Source organism: Polistes canadensis, unplaced genomic scaffold, assembly GCF_001313835.1.
Source record: "Polistes canadensis isolate GaletaPanama2010 unplaced genomic scaffold, ASM131383v1 scaffold_0, whole genome shotgun sequence".
NCBI lineage: Eukaryota > Metazoa > Arthropoda > Insecta > Hymenoptera > Vespidae > Polistes > Polistes canadensis.
Window position 1 is genome coordinate 746,796 of NW_014569547.1, and position 21,759 is coordinate 768,554.

Consider the following 21,759-nt stretch of genomic DNA (forward strand, 5'->3'; position numbering starts at 1 on the left):
TGCGAATTCGAATGTACTTACTGTAATTTTCAAAATGAAGTCTCACTAAGAAATGTTCCTCGAACGTTTCCAGTTTCTCTTCCTCTATCTTTCTTTCTTTCTTTCTTTCTTTATTTTAATCGTACAAACGATCGTAACTGAGAAGAAAAGAATGCTCGTTCACCTTTACCAGCGGCTTACTATTCTTTAAACATTCATTTATTCATATAAATTATTCAGAATGGTATTTCAAAAATACTGATCCTCGTTTTTCCTTTTAAAAATTAATCGTTACGATTGAATATGCAGGAAAATAAATATTACCGCAGTCAAAAGTTTAACTTATTTAAAAGTATCTTTCTTTTTTATTCTTATCAACGATATTAGAGTTTACATTCGTAAGTATTCACGTGTGTGTGTGTGTGTATGTAAATTCGACGAAAATGAAAACAATTTCATCGCGAACATCCAAATTTGATCTTCAAATTAGCCAATTTGGTTGAACGAAGATTACCATCGAGGTAACGATTCTTTCGCAAATGTGAATTTATTTAAGGTAATTTTCTGAACGAGTTTTTCCTGTATTTTTTCGCGAAAAGAAACTATTTCACGTAGTAATGACGCATTCCTAAACAGAACATTTCCATTTTATATTTGTCTTTTTTTGCTTTTTCGTTTGTTTGTTTGTTTGTTCGTTCATTCGTTCGTTTATTTTTTGTTGTTGTTGTTTTATTTTAAGGAGCCTTAAAACGATCGTAACTAAGAAAAATGTTGGTCCACTGCTCGGTGGTACTACTTTTCCACTTGCAAATGAGTCCGACCCAAATCCAAAAGAACTTTTAAAATATCGATTAACGTACCAGAATTAGTTAAACTACTTTTAACAGCAAAAGGGAATAAAAGCCAATGATGATGAATATAACGAGAGGAAATTAGCGTAACTCAATTATCAATGATTATAAGATCAATGTTCTTATACCTATTATATGATATTTTTAAAACAATCCTCATTAAAACTTCTATAACAATTACAATGAAAACATGTTAACCAAAGGTTTGATGAGAACTAATCAACTCAACATTTTATGCATTTTAGATATTATCGAAATTTTTCGGATCGTAGATATCAGCCAATCGTGGGTTGGTTGCTAGGTTTTAAGAAAAACCTAAGTAATTTCGATAAAGCTATCTTTCCAACTACGTTTTTTCTTCCTTCTCTTCACTTACTTTCTTTTCTTTCTTTTCTTTTCTTTTCTTTTACTAAAAAGAAATTTGCCGATCGAGCTGAAAACGGTAACAGGAAAGTAAAGAACATCGGTTGCACTTTCGTAAAATGGTATTTTGTTGGTGCGCGTGCGCGTTCGTTCCGAACGTCTTCCCAACGAACGAACGAACGAATCAATAGCCAATACCATTAAACCATGAAAGAGAATGCACGTTATATCAGGAGGGGTAGGGGGAGGGAATGCTCGTTCACGATCGAGGAGAGAGAATGAGCTTGCTCCGTAGATCGCATGAACGTTTTTTGCATATGTACCCCTTCCCTTCCCTTCCCACCCTCCGGATGTATGTATACGTGTATGTGTTTATATAAATATATATATATAGATGTGCGTAGATCACGGATGAATGCACTTCGTATACATAGGAATACATTGGTTCAGGGAAAGCAAGCAAGCAAGCAAGCAAGCAAGCAACCATCGTCGTCGTCCGTTGACGTTCGTCGTGTCGACGAACTGTGAAGAATTCGATTCTAGGGTGATAATCGATTATCACTAGTTAGCCCGTCACGGCGCGCCGGCGGGTAACCGATGTGCGATAAACACATCACCTAATTACTTGCGGTGAATCGCCCTACGCCCTCAACACGCAAACTGGACACAGGACTACACTATACGTTTGTGTATATGCGTGCATAGTACGCGTGTGCACTTTCATTTATCTATTAGAAACTTGGGATACGTAAAATCTTCTTCTAAACGTACATTAGACTCGTTAGATTTTTTTTTCCTTCTTGTTTTTTCATTTTTTTTTTTCTTTCATTTTTAATATCATTATTCGAAATTATATTATTCGATACTATATTATATACGGTGTTATTCATTTTATATTTTGTACGGGAGAGAAAGGATACTCTGTTGATTATTATTATAGTATTTTATTAGATCTCTTTTTTTTTTGTTTATGAGGTAAGATTTTTTGTTGGGATATAAAATTTAATAGAAGAATTTTAATCGATTATTTTCTTAGAAAACAATTAACCGATATACTTGTATGGGAGTATTTTATGTAAGACGAAATACATACATCCAACACAGTACTAGTTAAAAAAGAGAATATAAAAAAACATTATATTTATGAGAAGATAAATAAAGTAAACGAATTTGTAATACGTTTGTCGGAAGTTTCAAAGGATGACGAGGAGGTAGGAGTGAAGAGAGAGGAATGGTAAAACTAATTAAAGAAACAGTTTCTCGAGCGCTGAATGTTTTGTTTACATATACCTCTCTCTCTCTCTCTCTCTCTCTTACTCTCCCTCTATTTCGTACTCGTTATTCGGTATCTTCAAAGATTATTTCAAATGTTATTACTTTCCTTATAGTTTCTTTGTCGAATATCGAAACACATCGACTTTAGAGTACTTTCGATATTTTTCGAGTGTATTGCACAGAGATTTATTAGTCAGTCTTCTTCCAACGTCGAAAGATGTAACAACTTTGTATTTCGCGTCGCGTATACGTGTATGCGTTTTATTCATATGCAAGTGATATGCATTTGTACGCGAGTGTGTTTAGTGTTTAATAGTGACATATACATGCATGGATACGGATATGCATATATACACGAGTGTGTGTAGTGTTTAATAGTGACATATACATACATGGATACGGATATGTATATGGTACGCGAGTATGTGTAGTGTTGGATAGTGATACATACATATATGGATACGGATATGGATACGGATATACATATGCAGCATTGGATATAAGGATAGAATACATGTTTAAGGTAGTGTAACCATAATTAATATCATTTTACGCTATTTTTACCGAAATTGTCTAAAATATCTTGTGATCAAATTTTCGGTTTAAAATTATGATCGTTACTATAATCGTTGTTCCTCAATCTATATATAATTTCTATAATCTTATAATTCTTATAATCCTATATCAACCCCCAATTACGAATTTAATCATTCGTCGTTTTGAATAATTATGGTAAAATTGAGAAGAATAAAAAAGAAGATCGTTCAAAATTTATCAATTTAATCGTTCATTTTTAACACGTTTCTGAGACAATGTTTTTTTATTCCTACGTGTCATATGTAATATTACAACGTTCATTCGTAGTCACTTTATAAGTTTTGGTAAGGATAGCAATTTATTGGAGGTAACATGAATTGACTGACATTACTGTACGCTACCTGACACATTGTGACAAGACATAAAGGGAAAGTATGAAAGAAGAGCAAAGTCATGATGCATGTCCCTTTCCCCTACGACCCCCCTCCTCCTCCTCCTCCTCCTCCCCCTCGACCTATCTACTTACCTGTCTAACCATCTAACCAAGGGAGACACGTCCCTATGTTCAAAGCATTCACGCACGCACGCACGCACGCACGCAGGCACGCACGCAGGTAGATGGTTACGCACAAATACATTGATAGAGAGAAAAGTTAACAGGCACGCAGTCTCTTGTACAACGAGGAAACCCGCTTATCGCGACTTTACCATGTGTGTACGCTTAGCCAGCCATATTCGCATTGTCGTGCGTCATACACTCTTTCACCCCCAACTCCCAACCCCATACTCCCTAACCCCCGTTCCCTTTCTGTCTCACCCTTTTTCTCTCTCTCATTCTCTCTGACGTGCACGCACATGTATAAAAGACAGTAGAGTTAGGTTGCCAGTAGAGTGCGTGCGACATGAAAATTGAATTTCACTCGGCGCCGAGGTGGAAAAAAAGGAGGGACGTGTTAAAGCAACGTGTTAGAGCAACGTGTACTACATAGGGGTAGCCGAAGAGGGGGTTAAGTAATGGGAGGAGGAGGAGGAGGTAGGTGGTAGGTGGTAGGTGGTAGTTGTTACAATGCTAGCAAGAATAAATCGATTTTATGCGAAGAGAAGAACAATTTTTGAGAATCGATTAACCGTAAGATTATAACGCTTGATCTGCGCTTACGTTAAGGTATAGAAAAAAAAAAAGGGCCTTTCCCTATAAACTGTAACGATACTGTTGAGATAGGATAGGTAATATCATTAAAATAAAACACAGTCTACTAACGATCTCTTATACCTATGATACACGAGACTCGGAATAGAAAATGTTTTATGAATGTGTGATCGAAACTAAGGGATGTATCGTTAGATTATTTTTTAACAAAAAAAAAAAAAGAAATAAAATCATAAAAAAGGTAGATCGAGGATAGGGCAAGCCGTAAAACTATTTTTCACGTGGCTCGATCGACTTCCAGCGGGTTAAGTGGTCTCTCGATCGTAGATAAGGGATCCTAAAAGGGATAAGAGTGAGAAAGGTAGTAGGTGCCGTTTCGTTCTCTTTCTCTCTTTTTCTCTCTTACTCATGTCAGTTAGAGAAGGACTATGGCGACGACGCGAACGTGGTCACGCGATCCTGTACTTTTCATAAAATTTCCTAAATACGACCGACGTCGCACCCTATCCCGATCATTAGACACGAAACTACGTTCGCTATTTTCCCTTTTACTACAGGACGACGCCCTTATAGACGACGAAAACTMCCCTGCCAACTCTCTCTCTCTCTCTCTCTCTCTCTCTCTCTATCTTTCTCTTATTTTCTCATCCTTTAGGTCTTTCTCTTTTACTCCTGTAAAGGTATCGGGACCACTCGTTGCAACTTTTAGACTGCAGGTATCACGCGAGCCAACTTACCTTCCAGGTATAATGCGCGAGAACATTGATTTAAAAGCAACGCCCATATAATTTTGCACGTGCCCGTTTTCTTTTCCATTCTTTTTATTTTTATTTTGTGTTTTTATTTTTTTCTTTTTTCTTTTTTTCTTTCCTCCCTCTCCTGATCGCCCGTTTCATTTGTATTTATTTTTCGTTTTCTTTTTCTTTTTTTTCGGTTATTTTTGTTTTAAAATAATTTTTTTTCCCTCTCTTCAATGAGAAAGTGAAATAAATAGGGACGGAGAAAAAGAAGGGGGAGAAATGGGGGAATTTCGTTTACGCATTGGAGAGCTTGCAAGCTATTATTCGTAAGCGCATTGAAGGACGGCCGCGTTGTGTTGTTGGGTTGTTTTCCACACAGACATATATATATATATATATATATATATATATATATATATATATGTTTGTACTTGCCTACCTTGGACTTGTCGAGGGGTTGAAAGGGGGGCAGGGAGAGCTTTTCGAGTAATGCCCGCTCATTTGTCTTTTACTCTTTCTCGTTTCTCGTTTCTCTCTCTCTCTCTCTCTTTCTAAACTCTCTTTCAACTTACCTCTTTCCTTCATTTACCACCGGCTTTCCTTCCATTTCTCGTATCGTTGAATTCCAAAAAGGAAGAGTAAACTTTCTTGGTGGTGCATCGTCATGATGTTGGTGGTATGGTTTTCTAGGAGGATGCAAATGAGGATCAAAGGATCAACTTTTCTAATAAGAAACCAGATAGTATACGTAAAATTTCATCTGTCGGTTTATACGTAGAGTACCTGTTATCTAACGTTCTTTGAACAAATAAAAAAAAAAATAAAAAGAAAAGACAAAACACGAATTAACTCTATCGTTAGAAATTATTTATAAAGAGAAAAAATACGGGTTATCTAATAATAATTTGTTAAAATATACGAATAAATGATTAATAATTAATTCTATTCATCTGTATCTAAAATGTACGTTCAAACAAATAATACAATTGATCAAAATTATATGTACAAAGATTAATCACAAATTTACGATAATAATATTCGACTTGTTTAGTCATTTCTTCCTTTTTCTTTCTTAGATGGGATGAATCGTGTCAAAGAAAATGAGACAGATAGATAAAGATAAAGATAGAGAGAGAGAGAAAAGCAAAGAGGCTAACGTATATTCTAATGGTGGTGTTTGTATGGCGTTGTACTTTACGATATAATAGAAGCACCAGTGGCCGTTTAGAGCTGACATTAACAAACTACTGCAAACTGCGGCAATAACGAAAACAGCCGCGATGGGGGGATGGGATTTCGGTAGAATGGGCATACTCATGGGGTTAGGGCTTGAAGTAGTATACATTAATAATCGAGAACAGAGACCGACGGAGCTCATTATCGTGCTGTTAGGGCGGAGAGTGCTAGGTTATTTGACTCGTCGTTCTAACGGCGATAATTAACGAACAGTACCTCAAATTTAAATCGTTCGACCATATTCCTCACCACCATACCACCGATACTTGGTCGGGGCTTCCCATGTTAAACGTATCAAAGATACCTTTTCTTCCCTACGTTACTAATTTTCATACTCTACTTAGCTCCTCCTCATTATAGAGCTTAACTATATAGATTATACTGTTTATTCAAACTGATTCTAGCTAATATCCGAAAATTTCTTAAATGAATGTGTACTCTTTAAACAGATAGATAAATCCTTTATTATTATATGACATTAGAAACACAAATTATACATATCAAATTTCTTCAAAAGAGTCATTATTTTAACTAATTATTTTATAGAAATATATACGTATATATATGTGTGTGTGTGATTAACACAACATTTTAATTAAAACGATCTTATTTATTTCAACTTTAATTCTTTATAATAATATTATAACACAATATTACCATACATTTGTTATCTTCCTTTTCTAATTTAAATTTCACGATATATTCTTTGAATGTCCTTTCATATAAAGGTAGGAAAATGTGAAAGACCGAAAAGATTGGTACACGTTTTAATCCGGCTCTTTCTAACAGGCTACTTCGGTAGTAGTATTCGCTTTTCTTGAAACACGGAATCTCGAAGTAACGTTGCAAACACAGAAAGAGAGAGAAACAGAAAGAAAGAAAGAAAGAAAAAGAGAAAAGGCTAAAGTGAAACGCACGTAATCTCAAAGGACAAGAAGAGCTTCTTCTTCTTCTTCTTCTTCTTCTTCTTCTTCTCTCTCTCTTCTTTTTGAAACTCGTCGGCTAAGTAGTAGTCGCCTTCTTCTTCCGAAATCAGACGTTTCGTGTCTCACAGTGTCTCGCAACGTAACGACTTTCGGCTCGCGCAATGACGGTTCCAACCCTGTTTCGAATGAGATTGCTTTCCGCTCAAAGTACGCTCAAGCAGATTCTTCCTTTATTTTTTTGTCTATCCTTCCTTACTATCTTTTGCACTCATCCAATCCCTGTTGACTTTACTCAGACCTTTTTCAATTCGATCGTTCGAGCAGCTTACTTTCTCTCTTTCTCTCTTTCGTACTCGCTCAGTCTGTTTTTTACATTCCATGTTTTAAGAAGTACGTTTTATTTAACAACGGCTTTCGCTTGTTTGTTTAAGAAAAATCTCTTGATCGTGTATTCGAAGAGAGAATGATTTGAAATTGACCATTCTATGATAAAACAAAAGCTTTGTCAAAAGTTTTCCATCTTATCTTGATATAACGATCGAATATCCATAGGTGTTGGTTGGGTTACTAGCTACGTTGAAAGCTTGAAATCTGAAAATACGTTAGCTGCACTAGTGATAAATGGAACACCATTCCGAGGTGGTACGTTATTGTAAATTTTGCTGGTCGTTTCCAATGTGGCTATGTGTGTGTGACTAAAGGAAAAAGTTATAGAAGTAAAATAGAAGGATGTAATAATAAATGACGGACGACGGGACTAGCAATGAATTTATTTGATCGATGTTAACTCTTTCAACATCCGACTAATATATATTTATATATATTAAATATTGATACTCTTAATTAAAATATCAATATGATGTCAAATAATTTTGAATGAAATTAAATGGATTAATAATAAACGTGTGTGTTAAATCTTTGACAATTCGTTCGGGTTTTTGAACAGAAAACAGTTATCAGATGATACGTGGCTTTTCTGAATTCCATTTCCTCGAGACTTCAATTGCACGTTACAATTTGGGAATTGTGTATTGCATTGTATTTGTTACAAATCAGTAGGGGCGGGGGGGGGGGGGGGGGGGAGGCAGGGATACAACAGTCGTGTCTCGTTTTCAGTCGTTTTCGTCGTTCTCATCGATTCCGCTTCGATCATACCCATCAATGTTGTCCTCATAATACGTATCCTGTGTTGGCTGACACACTGGCTTCAAGCGAAACGTTCCGAGCTCGTAAAATCGACTACGATAGATCTGAACGATAAGCAATGTTTTCCAATTTCCGACGCATCAAACGACTGCCCGTGGTATCCTGTCCCACCCCCTACTCCCACGTTGCAGACGTGCCGATGATATCCATTCTGGTTAAATCCACTCACTCGTTTTACCAACGACAACGGTTTCACTAAACCTTTGCGATATGGCAAACGACAGAACTCTAAAAGAAGAAAAGAAAATAAACTAAATTAATAATCTAAATTTCTACTTACCTATCAAGCATATCATTTTACAAAAATATATTTTTTTATTTAAAATATATCTGTGTATTTATTTTCTTCTTCTTTGTAAACTTATCATTAGATTGTTATTTTTTATTAAAAATTCGTTTAAACTTTTCCAAGTATTTTTAATGGATTTTAGAAAGACAAAATTGTATATAAAAATCGAATGAATTCTCAAAATGTGTATGCTTCGTTTGAGCCAAAAACATCGACCGTAATAATCCTAGTCGGTACAGTAGATTAACCCTTTTAAAAGGTATACTTCTTCAATTCATATACCTAAACCTTTGTCCCCGTATATCTCTCTGTCTTCCATCGACCACGTTTTCTCGATAGAGAATTCAGAACTAGGTGCAAACAATGCGGCACGCCAACGGGAAACGAGGGAAAAGAAGAACGATACAAACAAACAAGGAGAAAAAAGAAAAAGAAAAAGAAAAAGAAAAAGAAAAAGAGACAAAGAAAGAACGAGAGAGAGAGAGAAAGAGAAAATAGAAGAAAAAGAGAAAGAAAGGTACCTACGAAGGGTGGAAAAACGAGGAGCGTAAAGTCGACCCAATTCAACGTGTAACCCGGGGTGCTGACAACGGGGACAAGTCATGCAGAAAATGTACGATCCTAAAGCCAGGATCACTTCTCTAAATTCCAGCTTGAAGTGTAGTCCGACGACCAGTTGTTGGAACATCCACTATAGTTTTAAACGTCGAAATCGTATGAATTATGCTAGAACGCCACTTGAATTTCTCATAACTTATGGATAAAGTATGAAATGAAATAAAATAAAAATGGTTGAATAGCGAAAAATAAAAATGCCGCTCAAAATAGTTCAATCCGAATTGTTTTATCGGAATCAAAGAGTCCTATGTATGAAGATTGTGTCGGTAGGAGAAATCTAAAGAAGAAGTGATACGATGATGATGATGATGATGATGATGATGATGATGATGGGTGGACGATCGAAGAAGCACTTGAACCGTTGACCTATGAATCGGACCAGTCGTTGAGAAGGATGAAGCAATCGATTGAGCCGAAGTTCTTCGTCGGGTAATCCCCGAATCGACTCTTGCATGGACGGGAAGTCAGCCCAATTACGGCCGATTCCATTGGCTTAGGTACATTATCAGATGGTGGAAGCGAAGTTAGCTTTTCATCTCTTCGAATCGAGTATACGATCGGCCCCTTTCATTGCTAGACGCGTTGATCGACTAGCTCTTCGTATACCACCCCATTCGCTTGTCTGTCTATCTATCTATCTATCTATCTATCTATCTATCTATCTATCTATCTATCTGTCTGTCTGTCTATCTATCTATGTGTTGTCCGTCCGTCTGCACTATTGTTTGTCTTCTCTACTTTCTATCCAATCATATATACTACACAAGTACGTAACACATACCCATTGACTCGATTTTCAATACTATCTCAACGATGGAAAGTTCGAAAGTATTGAGAAGATAGTGTGTGTTGGTGTTAGTGTTACTGGTGGTGGTAGTGGTGGGTTGATTATACCAAGATTGTGAGTAAAGGAGTAGGTATATATATATTAGGAAAACTTGTCCAACTTGTAGACGGCGAATCTAATCGTCGAAGCCGCGAGAAGGCTTCGTCGTTTTACCTATTACCTATTTCTCTCTCTCTCTCTCTCTCTCTCTTTCTCTCTCAGCTGAACTAGAGAACTTCCCCTGATTTATGACGTTAAAGGGCGAGGAAAAGGCCACCACCTATCGTATAGATTTTCGTCCGATCGATATTTGACGAGCATCGGTTTTCGCCTTTTAGTTTTTTGTCTGTTACTACCACTATTACTATTACTACTACTACTACTATTGCTGCTACTGGTGCTGTTACTATTACTATTACTGATACTCTGATGCTTCTGCTGGTCATTGGGTTTAAATCTTGCGAACGTTTTACTCCGTTTCTTTCATGGATTTCGTTGCTCGATTACTCCTTAAATCTTCTGTTTTTTGTTTGCTTTTTTTTTCCTTCTTCTTTTTTCGTTCCTTTGAAATCTCCACTTTTTTTTTATCCTCGTTTCGTCTCGACAGTTTCTATCTGTGGAAAAAAAAACAAAATAATTAGCTCAAATAATATTTCATTTATTTTTTTTCTGTATCAACATATTTATTAATCGTATTTTTTATCAAAAATTACTTTACACTTTTATCAATTAATAATATCACAGTAGTTTTATGAGATCGTGTCGAATTAATTGTACATTCATTTAATTGCGCACGAAATACTTGTACTTACAAGCAACCCCGATATTCGTGAGAATCGAGATTACAGTCAACCAGTATATCTTTCTCTCTCTCTCTTTTTTTGCAATAGGTTATTAAATCAAGTTAACATTTTTTTCGATAAATCATAATTAAACAATTTGGATCGATTCTAATTTTCTTTGTTTTCATGAAGTTCTAACACTTTTGTTTTTGTTGTTATCACAATAGTTAACCAATGATTAAAGGTATCCAAGATAACTAAGAGAAACTGGTAACGTTTAAAATAAGTCACAACATATTTGACCAATCGTGCTACTTTAGAACAATTTCGTGTCATTCCTTTAATCTAGCTAATCTCGCTTACGCGAATACGATGCCCAAGCAAGAAGGTTTCCCAGTTTGAATGTGTGCAGCCAGCAAAGGGACAACCTCGGACGAAGGGGCCGGCCACTTTGTCATGGCGAGAATATGGCGGAAGGAGAAGATTGAGAAAGAGGAAGAGGTAAAGTGAGATATAGAGATGAAACCCTTGGAGTTAGGTGTCCCACATTATCGTTCAAGCGGAGTAGCGTTCGGTCTATGTCCGACACTATCCCCTAACTCATATCATCGTGTGTCACCGGCTTAATCTAATTCACGATCGTTGTGTCCGGCGTATCTCATATGAGAATAATTGTTCGATCAATATTTCGTACTTGCGGAATACTATTCGTCATTACTGTCGCTTAGACATGTTCGACTTTATTCTTATCTTTAAGATCTTAGATATACGTTTCGTTAATATTAATAGAAAATATTTCTACGATATTATATCATCGGATTAATATCGTTATAATTGAATTTTTATTATTATATCATCATTTAACGCGCAATAAGAATTAAAACAAATATTTTATCGTTGAACATATAATAAATTCGCGCTTAAAAAAACAACCCACGTTAGCACGATTACTTTTTCCATACGATACATGTAAATATTATATTATATTACATATATCTATCATATTCCCTTTTCTGTTTACGTAAAGACAGTTAACTTGTTAATCAAACTATATCATAACTATTATATCGAAATAGGGTTTGAAAACTTTTTTATTGGTAAAACCCGAAGACGTATCAACATCATCTTCAGACTTTTCTGAATAATGATTCCCACCGACGTACAACGAACATTATTTCGCTAACAATAAGTTGAAGTCTTCAAAGATTCGTTTAACCAAACTTAGGTTCTTCTTCCCTTCTCCTCCTCCTCCTCCTCCTCCTCCTCCTCCTCCTCCTCCTAAGCTGTCTATCTTTAAAGGAAAAACGTCTTAGGCAAGAACGAAATTCATATTTCATTTGCATGTACCTACCAACCAACCTACCTACCTACCTACCTACCTTAATACGTTGCTGAAAGAAATTGATTTTCCCGAAAAAGAAAAGATAGAAAATACTATATAATAATACACCTTTCTCATCGTCGATCTCTGTCATAACGCTTAACGTTTTCCTTCAACTTCAGCGTTTTTATTTTTCCTTTCTTCAATCCTATTCTCTCTCTCTCTTCTGATTCGTTCCTCGACCGATATGATCCCAGACGTTTCGTTTCGTTCCCGTTGATAGCTTAGAAAGAACATCCAACTACTACGCGTTTTCTAGAGATAGGTACTTTACTTTTTTTTTTTTTTTTTTTTTTTTTTTCTATCTCTTCTCTTCCTCTTCCCCTCATCCTCCTCCTTCCTTCTTCTCTCTTTTTCCAACCACTGACAACCCTTCCGAGCTGATTGAGTGTGACGGATAGTCGACTAGCTAGCTGATGGTGTACCTCGACTCGCTTTTCCACACGAGTTACTGTATTTACATTCGAAATACTTCGACTGGGCGCACCAATTTAATCGGTCGTACGTCCTCTCACTGGTTTTTTCCGTTAACATGAGTGTAGATAGGATACTGGTGGGGGCAAGGGGGAAATGGAAAGGAAAAGGGATAGTACGGATGTTCAGGGAAACTGCTTTTCTATCCTTTCTAGTAGTTCTGTTGCTACTACTACTACTACTACTACTATTACTGCTGCTGTTGCTGGTTTCCATTCTACTATGATTCGTTGCTCCATCGCTCCATTTGACGTGAAGATATTTCTTTTTTTTTTACTTTTTTCCTATCTTCTTTCTTTCCTTCCTTTTTTTTTGCTTTCATTTTCTCTCTATTTTTTTTTGTTACAAAAGAGTCGCGTAAACGAACGGCGAAACGATCTTTCCGCATCGTGAAAGCTTATTGTTGCGTGCGATTCGCTTAAAATCCCTCGTTTTGTTTGCCTTTTACCTGTAACTAAAGTAAATTGGTGAATATCGTAATATCAGCGATTGTAGAAAAGGAATAATAGTTTACAATGTTCGTTATTTTTTTTTTCTTGTTGGTTGGCAACAAACGGCATTCGAATTTTTCTTTAGATTTATTTCAACGACAATTTCGTTTAAAAAATTCGAGAATTAATTATATTTCAAATAAGAATTATTTAATTATAATCAAATAATATATATATTACACACACACACACACAAAAGAGTAAAAATGGTCTACTGTATAAAATATGGAAACAAAAATCCATAGAAAGAAAGTAGCAATAGTCGAACTTTTCGAGTAAGAGTTTTAAGTATCTGAATACTCGAAAAGTTCGAGCTTATGTTAGTGTGTGTATGCGAACTTCATTTTATCCTCCCTTCCCCCCTACCATCACCACTCCAACCACCACCACCACCACAAAACCCCACTTTATCTGGGTGAACGCCAAGCAGATTTTTGCAATTAGTACAGATAACATCGCTTCAATTATAGGACAGGCAACATTCACCGGTCATTAAAAACCGAAGGTTACGTTAGTTACTCTTTAACTAGCCCTTTTGTATCATACTTTTTCCCCCCCCCCCTTCGTTTTTCCATTCTTTCATTTTTCTTTTACGTCAGTCGAACAAGATCATTTAATCATTGTATGTAACCTTATTACTCGTATATATTATAATAGGATACGGTCAAATAAGTTGCCTCTTAATAAAAAGTTAAAAAGAAAAAGTTTGTTGAAACACGGAGGTAGTTGTACCATGGTGAAGCTCTTTTCTTGAATTAAAACGCGTTACGCTGATCAGTTTGGGCACAACTCTTGAGACCCTTTCTACGGGGTACTTGGCTACCAGCCAAATTTCTCTATCGTAACTCTTTCATCACGAACCGGTAATAACGCGTCTAGTCTTCGACCCTATTACATTATCGCATTATTCAAACGTTTCCAAGGAAAATACTAATTTTCTACAATTTTCGTGATTCAACATTTTTTTTCTCTCTTTTTTTTTTTTAGTCCAAATTCTTTTCCTTTTCATTCGACCCACGGACAAGATTGAAGATTTTTTTTCTCGCAAATTTTATTTTAACTTCGTTGTTATTCTATTTCCAATATTCTCATCGATGAAACATTTAGTAACGTAATATAATTATTGAAAAATATCATTTGGTTACACTAATTTTTTTCATTTATTACAGATGAAATTATAGAAACGGGGGATTGAAATTTGTATAAGAAGATTTCGTAGAGGAGATAAAATTGACATCATTAACGTGATTTTATAGTAGTAGCATCATCATCATCATCATGATCATCATCATCATATAGAAACGTGCCCAGAGCATCCTATTAGAAATACATCGATCTATGTGCATCGATGAAATATGCGAAATGCTAATACCGATAATACAACGCTTATATTGAGGCGAAATAATTACCTAATGTGTGTGTGTGTGGTAAACCTAGCTTGTAAAAGGTATAATTAGTAATACGCTAGTGGGACTAGCGTTCTTCGACAACCCTGGTAGGTGGTAAATTAAAGTTAAACGAAATCTAATACTCGCTTTCGTAAACGGTCTCTCTCTCTCTCTCTCTCTCTCTCTCTCACTCTCTCTCACTCTCTCTCTCTCTCTGTGAATATTTTAGAATATCAACGAATAGAGAATTTTCCTATTCGTTAGTTCAATAACGTTCGTTAGCCGGATAGACTATCGAATAACTTTTCTTCATTTCTCGAGGCCAATTTAACGAGTTCGATTATTATGAAAATTCAAAATTATGAAAATGATATTAATTATTCAATGATAATAAATTATTCAATACCTTATATTATTCTATATATATATTATATATTTGAATATTATACAAAACATAATACGATGTTTTAAATTAAGTTGATAATTAATATATATATATATATATATATATTATTTTTTAATTGATTATTTTAAAAAAAATTCAATCATGCTGCAACTATTCAAACACTCATAAAACTGATCCACGCGAATTATATCTTTATATATAATCCTCGATATTTTTATTTAACGTTTTAAATTTAAAGCTTGTAATACGTCCGCGCGTTAGTTTCCTTATTCGTTAATAGTTTACTCGTTCATGTTCGCGAATGCAGAAATCAAGTATATGTACATATATAATATGATATAGCGTATACTTACCGGTGGTACACGGCCACAAATATGAGGGAAGTTTTAATCCTCATATACGCCTAGAGTAAGTAGTAAGCTAGAAAGGATTTTGGCATGCGTAGAAATTATTTATTATCGGGGATTAAGATTTCTCTCCCGTTGATTATTAAAAGCGAAACTCTACTCCGTTAGTATAATAAAACATGGCATAGTCGATTTCGTTTGGTATCACGCGATTAACTATACGGAAAATGTTTTTCAAATTGATTTTATATAATTAATACACGATAAACGATAAAAACGATCCAATTAATTATCTATACATTTATTAACTTAATGCACACACAAATTTCATCCAAACGTAATAATATCGAAATTAATCCTAATACGTAATGTTTCTCTTATTGGGGGGGATGGGGATTGCTTCTTAACGATTGAAAATCACAAATAAAAAGAACAAAAAAGAAAAAAAGAAAAAACTAAGAGGAAAAATAAAAAAGACAAGAAAAATACTTTAATATGGAAGGATTTAAATTCAAGGGGCAACGAACGAACGCTAAACGCATCCGATGATAGGATTGAGTATTTAATTAGGACGGCCTCGAAGAGAAAGATAATTGAATTCTATAGTTCTCGTGTGTCCTCGGAACCAGTCGGTGAATCCTATTCATTTTCTTTCTCGCTCGCTGACGTTCGCTTGCTTACACACGCACTCAGACACACACACACAGACACAAATATATAAACTAAAACTCACACAGATACACGTGGCAGAGCCAATCTCTTAATTTTCCGGCTTGCCGGGCAATATGCGAACGCATCCATTCGCGAGTTGTATATACCCGCTCGGTTAACTCTTTCTATTTTTTTTTTTTTCTTTTTTCATCCCCCTATACCAAACCGGCCGACTTTTTTTTGTCAAGGCCATTCGTCCTATCATCATTTTCACCTAGAGATTTTCTTTCTCACTGTTCATACATCCAAGCACGTCTGGATCTTTTTTCTACCATCTTAATAGCACCCACCACCGTCAGGGGTGAGGTATTGAGGAAAGGGGCAGAGTATGGGGAATGGGGAGGGGGTTTATACTTGGAATAAAATAGACGGGGGGACGGGGGGAATGTGAAATCACTGCCGAACAGTAATATATATATATATATATATATATATGTATATCCATAAGTCCTACGTATTGGAAAACGATTCAAGATTCAAGATGAAAACCATCTTGCTAGCGTTCTCTTCGTCGAAGTCACCTGCAGGTCGTGGAAAAGACCGATGGAGAAATATCATCGGGAACCGAACCGATGATATTCGGTAGTATAAGTCATAGAAAAAGAAAAAAAGAAAAAGAAAAAAAAAGAAAAGAGAAAGAAAACCTTCCAGCAAAAAACCGATCGGTCCTTACCCGATTTTTATACTTTTCCCTTTTTCTTTTCCGTCCGTCCGTTCTTTTTTTTTTTTTCTTTTTCTTTTCTTTTCTCCTTTTCTTCGCCCCGTTTCTACAATTCTCCTCTGTCTTTTCATCCTATTTTTCTCTTGTCATTTTTTTGTCTTTTACTTTTACTATTTTAATACATTTTTTACGGTAAGCTCTCCTTTCATTGGAAATAAAGAATAGAAAATAGTGTTCTGTCCGTGTACAATAGGGTAATATGATTTTGTTTCTTTTTTTTTTCTAATTTTATTTTTCTCGTCAATTCTTTCCTTTCAACTTTAACAAACGAAGAAAGCAGCTACAAAAAAAAAAGTAATACGTTCGATAAGTAGATTTATGTTACTTTCATAATCATATCACGTCTCTTGTTCCCATCGGACGTTATAAGAATTATGTTTTACGGATTTTTATGGGAGCAAAGAGGGGGATGGGGGTGGGGGGGGGGTAGAAACCAGAACGCGTGTACGTGGTACTCTGTTACGTTATACCAAAGGAAAGACATAATAAGAGATTGGTCATATGCCGGAACGTAAGTACGAACAAAGCGATACTTTTCATTTCATTTTTATTCAATTTTCTCCAAGCTCTCGCAATGAAAAGAGACAGATAAAGAGAAAGAGAGAGAGAGAGAGAGAAATATAAAGAGAGAGAGAAAGCAAGTTCTGTGTCACTGCATATCAAAGGAGCTAATTATCCATTCTTCGCTAAAAAGCATCTGACCGTGTTATGTTTGGGGGGAAAAGATTGGTCGGAGGTTATTTCATCAGCGTAACTGTGAAATAGTCGAGTTGTGAAAGAGGAGAGAGAAAGAGAAAGAGGAAGGTGGGGTTTATGCGGACGGCATCGGGAAGGGGGGTGGGTGGGGAGTTTGTATCAAGGGTAAATGACATACAGATAGAAAACTATGTACCCGTAGTATGTTGAATGTTGCGCGAATGACTGCTTCGATAGATTTCATTTCACGCTTTTGAAAATAATTTATGGCCATTGACTTTCTACGTTGTTTTTTTTTTTTGTTCATAACACGTACCACGCCGCTTTTGAATTTATTTTGCCGACGTGTATCTACGTACGAGTGCAACGACGACGAGATGAATTTTGAAAAAAACAAAAAAAAAAGAAAAAGTAACGAGAGAGAGAAGAAAAAAATAAACTTATTATTAGACAATAAAACAGAACGCGTGCTCTACATTTCATGGTCAAAACAACCAACGGAAAGCTGAGTTTATTTGTCAGAAACATAACGAGTGGACGAAGGCTCCCTACAGGCTTTGGAAAATGTTTAAATTTACGTGCCGATCGATTGTTTTGTTTTATTCTCTATACCATTCTTTTCGAAAACATCGGAAGCAAAACAAAATACGGGAAAAGGGGGGGGGGAAAGAGACTCAAATAGTAATAGTCGTAGTATTTAATTCCCAAGTGAATCGTACAGGCGGTGTAGGTACGATTGATATCACCGCGAACGAAGTAATTGCCTCGGTTGAACGAAAACAATAATGGAATAGTTTCCCCATAGTTATCTCACGGACTATTGCATTAAATAGTCATTATATATATATATGCTATTCGTTTTTCATTTTGTTTTATTTTGTTTTTTTTGTTTACAGTCAAAGTAATCTCTCATCGAGTGCATTCTCGTATTAAACGTAAATGAAGGATCGTTCGTCTTCGTTAAATCTTCGTCCACGTAGATAACCCCTCCCCCCGTCACCCACACCGTCACTTCGGTTTCATAAACTCTCACATAAACTTCGTAGAAAGCTTTTTGATGTTTACTGAAAACTAAGTTAAAAACCGGGGAGAGGACGAAACGTGGACACACAGAGATAGCGGGCGGACAAAAAAAAACACCCTTACCCCGTCGTATTTCGAAATGGCCAAGCCGTATTTCTGATACGTACATACATACATATATATATATATAGATGTATACGTAGGTAGGTTTATGTAAAACAAAACGTGGGACGACCGGGGTAAGGTAAGTTGCCTTCCCAGAAAACGAAACCGACGCACATCGGATTCTCCTGCTGCATATTTATGACGTTTTTATAAGATCGCGACCACCGTCTACGGGAAAACTAAAACGTTTTTCTAAGTGTTCGGCCACGTAGCCACACCTTCTTATTTTATGGAAACGATCCTTTCACGCCATTTTAACCGTCCATCGAGAGTCACGCTATAAAACCTAAATTGCCAGTATTATCGATACGATAACTTCCCTATGCATATTTCAGTTACACTCGTTTGAAAAGAAAAAAAAAACAAAGAAAAATCAATTAAACTATAATTTAAAACTTATTCTATTGAATCTATATTGAATCATTTGTGTTAATGGGGGGGGGGGAAAGAATATTATTCTGATTAATTTACACCAACACATATTTGAGAAATGAATTAATCGTTTATTAAGACAATTATTAACATTTACTTAAAGAGAATTTGATTGTTATTAGTTTTTCTTAAAATGAATTACCTAAAGCACAGGTATATAAGATCTGTTCAGGTGATCTCTTCCTAAATCGTTTCTAAAATGGCAACGCGGTTCTCTCTCGTTTACTCGATTGCTCCATGGTTCCCTTGATCGACCATAGACATACGTACCACTGGTTCGCTTTAACTTTGAAACTTCAGTGCTGAGAACCTTGCGGGTTGGTTCCTTTTGTCCTAGAAACTCACGGAGAGAAGTTTAGACGGTACAAGAGGTATGTAAGAGACGTGGTATCCAGATGCAACCAAAAGGACCTGAACGAGAGAGTGAAAGATAGAGAGAGAAAGAGAGAGAGAGAGAGAGAGAGAGAGAGAGAAATAGGGGCAGAGAAATAAAATATGAATTAATATCACATGCGAGGATTTTTAATTAGAAATATCCCACTTTTCGAAAATTTCTGAACGTTTATTACCAACATAAATAATAATAATATTAATTATTATTATTATCATCAACAAAAAGCACAGAGGGATATTTATTAAGGGTAATAATGCAGATATTTTATGCACACTACGATGCAATTCTAAAAATCTTTATCATAACAAAAATAAAAAGGATCAAACGTGTAAAAAAAAAATCAGGAAGAAATCACGATAAAACGATAAATTCAACTTAAATTGTTCACAATTCTTTTTTATTGTTGTTGTTTTATTTATTTATTTTTTTTTCTCCTCTTATATGTAACATTTTTTTTCATTCCTATTATTATTATCCGACGTATTGTCAGAAATAAAGGAAAAGAAAAATAAGATCGTTTCTTGGAAGAGAGAGAGAGAACGAATGCCTCGTCCTCGAGAAGGAGCAACCCCGATAAGGATCGGCCTCGACTAAAGTCGACGATACGAAAGAAGGGATAGAGAAGTGGCGCTTGTTATCCCTGGAAAAGTCAATCATCCCCTAGCTAGCGTTCGAACGGAGGATACGTGACCGGTTTTTCGTGTTACTCGACTAGGAGGAGGTCATCGACTTTTCTATCAAACTTGTCCTCGAGACCGAAAAGGATCAAATATAAATAGAAAAATATATATATTACGTTATACGTACTACTACTACTACTACTATCCCAATAGAACATATTTATTGGATTTGTGTATGTGTATGAGAGAAGAAAAATGACAATGAGAAAGTAATAGTAATAAATAGGATATTATAAAAATTAAAAAATCGAACGATGATAAAATGATACGTGAAAAAAATATTAAACGCAAACGCAGTACCGTAAAATTTCGTAAATTTGTTCATAGGATGGTACTAACCCCGAAATATTAGCCGGAAGGCACGCGAATGCGAGTCACGTTGATACAAGGGTGCAATTCGTCTCTTTCTATCTCTCTTTTTCTAACTCGAACCCTGTCACCCAAATAAACCTTGTGTACATATATACATATATGCGAGAAACGTCAAGGAAAAAGGGTGAAAACGGTGGGGAGGTGTGGGAGACTGTAGGAGGAGTATGCGAAGGAAAGAAAAGCAAAATACGAGAAGAGAAGAGTTGGTGGAAAATGCTTAAAAAAAAAAAAAAAAAAGAAAGAAGAAGAAAAAGAATAAGAAGAAGGACAAAAAGGGATATAGGATGAGTAGAAGAAGGTTAGCAACGGGCCCTGTGAAACGTCCTCCTAGCCATTCCTGGCCCGAGGGAAAGAATGAGAGAGAAAAAGAGAGAGAGAAAGATCTCTCTCCGTATTCCCGGCAGGAACCCGAACACTCGATAGTGTGCTTTAGAAAAATTCGTGACAGAACTGCTAAAGCAAGCCGCGCACAATTTACGTTATTAAATCGGCGGAACGGTTCGAAGCACCGGACGAACGCCGCCTATTCGACTCTATTCCGCGTTTAAGTTCTCCTTTTGAGTTTCTATCCCTAACTGTTATATAGATATAGATATATATATATATATATATATATATATATATAAAGAAAGAAAGAAAGAAAGAAAGAGAGAGAGATAGTGATAAAGATAGAGATAGAGATAGGTACATATACGTATGTATGTATGTATGTATGTATGTATGTATGTATGTATGGAGTATATCCTCTACCATTTTCTCACACTTTCAGAAAATAGGGAATGTGAGAAAGAGAGAGAGAGAGAGAGAGAGAGAGAATGAGAAAAAGAATGAAAGAAAGAGAGTCCTCGTCTTCTTTTATGGACCGACGAACCACTCACGCCTTTCACGTACCACTCCGATAGGATTCTACCGAATTCAAACTCGTACGTGTACCCGATGTAATCGCGCGTACTGACCGTAGTCCGGTAAGAATTTCAAATTATTTCTGTCTCTCTTTCTCTTTCTCTTTCTCTTTTTGCTATCACGAATCTAGAAGAACCTCTATGATTGTTATTGCGATACCAAACGACTGCCACTGCTGCTACTGCTGCTGCTGCTGGTGCTGCTGTTCTAACCCCAAACCTTTTTTCTATCTCTTTCATACTTGTCAAATTTCCAACAAAATCAGTTGATTTCTATCCCGATATATTATTATTATTATTATCGTTTTATCTAAAACCCATTTATCGTTTCCTTTTTTTTTACTTCTCTCTCACGGTAAAATACTCGAAATATGGAACATCGTTTGTTTTTCTTTAAA

The 21,759-nt window shown here is 35.8% G+C and overlaps 1 protein-coding gene across 4 annotated transcripts in view; it reads left to right on the forward strand.

Moving 5' to 3' along the window:
• LOC106790448 (discoidin domain-containing receptor 2) overlaps positions 1–21,759 on the forward strand; it is a 149,575-nt gene that overhangs the window by 54,674 nt on the left and 73,142 nt on the right. The window contains exon 1 of one of the 4 annotated variants that reach the window (XM_014755545.1): positions 2,782–2,991. The exons of 2 other annotated variants lie outside the window; for them this stretch is intronic. The gene's annotated coding sequence lies outside the window, so the exon portion shown is untranslated. Of the gene's footprint in view, positions 1–2,781; positions 2,992–11,179; positions 11,280–21,759 lie in introns of those variants that run through there. One more of the 4 variants, XM_014755469.1, reaches the window with a different exon arrangement.